The sequence below is a fragment of the Ananas comosus genome, linkage group 6 (genome assembly GCF_001540865.1).
Source record: "Ananas comosus cultivar F153 linkage group 6, ASM154086v1, whole genome shotgun sequence".
Taxonomy (NCBI): Eukaryota; Viridiplantae; Streptophyta; class Magnoliopsida; order Poales; family Bromeliaceae; genus Ananas; species Ananas comosus.
This window is the reverse complement of record NC_033626.1, coordinates 2,103,916-2,106,450: the sequence shown is the minus strand read 5'-3', so window position 1 is coordinate 2,106,450 and position 2,535 is coordinate 2,103,916.

Genomic DNA, 2,535 nt, shown 5'->3' with positions numbered 1-2,535 from the left:
TGAGAGTAAGGATGCGCCGGACAAAATCGAAGCAGGCCGCCTCCGCTCTGTCTCTGCCGCTCTTTGGGAAGAGAGAAAAAAAAGAATGAGAGAAAAAAAAGGAGAGAGAAAAATGTATAAGGGCGCCTCCGCTCCGTTTCCGCCGCTCTCTGGGAAGAGAAAGAAAAAAGAACGAGAGAAACGAAGAGGAGAGAGAAAGAGGAAAGAGAAAAAGTAATAAGGGTATTTTGGTCAGTTTACTGAAAAAACGGACCGAATCTGCAAAAACGAAAAAAGTGACCCGATTTTGCAAAAACCCAAAATAAGTGAATTTTTTATGCAAAAAGGCCTAATAATAATAATAATAATAATAATAATAATAATAGTAGTAGTAATAAAAGCAATTAATTTGTTTTAACTACATAGAAGTTTATATATACATAGAACACAAATTTATTACCAGGCTTTTCTTTATGCAAATTGGGCCTAAACTTTTGGGGCCTAGAGAAAAGCAGCATAGAAAATGCCAATAACCCAAGTTATCAAAAAAAAAAAAAAAAAAAAGAGTAGCAAGTAGCATGCGGCGTTTCTCTCTAAAAATAAAAAAACAAAATCAAAAAAAGAAAAAATGAGAAACTTTTTTGATTATTCTCCCTGCATTTAGATGTTAAAAGTTTCCCTTCAACGAATGTTTGCTCCTCATTTTCTCTGCCAATTTCGGTGGACAGAGGAAGAAAATATCATCAACGAAAGTTTCTCTTTCTCTCTCTCTCTGTCGAAAACTTTTCTTCGTCTACGGTTCATTGTATTGAATATTGAATATAAATATTAAAAATATTGTTCTCTGATAGCTCACATTTTTGGAAGAGAGAGAACATTCTAAATTTCTGCAACATGATATTAAGGTAAAAGGGCTTGGTGGTTGGTACTCGAGACCCAAGTTTAAATCCTAGTTGATTCACATTTTCAGCTAAGTTTCTTCGTCCCTAGAGCAAGTGGCAAAGGGCTTGGTGGTTGGTACTCGAGACCCAAATTCGATAGTTGATTCACATTTTCAGCTAAGTTTATTTTTAAATAAAATAAACGAAGCGGGTAGCGTGCTACCTATCTCTCAAAAAAAAAAAAAAAAAAGAAAGAAAAAAGATATTAAGGTAAAAAATCTTGAGTTAGTGCACAAGGCTCCTAGTAGGGATGTGCTTCAGAAAATATATTATAATCAAGTCAAAATTTTTTGAAATATTAAAATATCTTGAGCCGAAGCATGAAAGGTGATATTGGATATCAAATAAAAATATTAAAGGCATCGCTCTCCTGTTGCTTAAACTTTTGGGAGAACAACAATTATTTTATGTTCCGTATTTTCTTTTCTTTTTAAATTCTTTTTTCCTTTTATATAATTCGATATACGATCGGTTAGATTCTTGTTCTTGGAGCTTAGGCTAAAAACCGACATCAAAATCTTTTCGATTCATTAAACAATTTTTAGGGAGGAAATCATTTAAAGTATGAGTTAGGCTACTATGCGTTTGAAAGTATGGATTTCTCTGTACTTGCAAGTTATTTTCAATAGTGAAATATCTAATTCGACGATCGGTTTCGTAGATATGATCTATTGTAACTGTGCAGAAATTAAATTTCATAATTTTTTTATTTCGTTTGGCTAGTAAACAAGTAGCCTAAAAAATAAATGGCTAAAAATAAAGGTTCGATAAAAAAAATACTAATAAAAAACTTAAATTTCAAATAGAAATTTTTGATTTTGCTTTTAATGATAAGTAGGATTTTCTATTAAAATTTCATGTAATTTGGATTGTTTTATATTTTTGAACTTACAAGCGTGCCATATCGGCCATTAAAATAGTGATTTTTAGACCCTTTGAACACTTTGTAAATAATTTCGAAAAATTATAAGATTTGATTTTTAGATAGTTCTAATAGAGTAAATTATCCCTCTAACAAAATTGATCATCGAATTGGATTTTCCATCATTGAAATAGGCTATTAGTACGGAGACCTCAGTGCTTTCCAAATCACAGAGAATTACTCTTAAAATATTGCCCCATTAATGTTTAACTTAGATTTGGAGATCAAGGATTTATATGAATCAAAATTTCTTAAAATTCACAAGAAATCAGCTTCTTTTTTTTTTAAAAAAAAATCCTAACCAAATGAGAAGATTCTTTAGGAGTCTTAAGTTAATAGATCTTTAGAAATCCAACAACTAATACTCATATTAATTTTTTTATTTTAAAATTATAACTATTCTTTTTTTCGCTATTCTAATTTAGCAATTAGTTCGCTATTTTTCTTATTCTCGAGAATAATTTCCAAACCAAAATGATTAGAAAATAATAAAATCAAGGTAAAAATGAATATAAGGCCCATTTTGAAATTCACCGGACTTTTTTTACAAATAGCCCCCCTGACAAATTTTTTTTTAAAATTAGGCCTATCAAAAATTTATTTACAAAAATGGCCCTGGCCCTACCACGCAAACGCCACGTCAGCGCCACGCGGGCGGGGCTGGGGCCAGGTGTTTAAGTTAAACACGGTGAA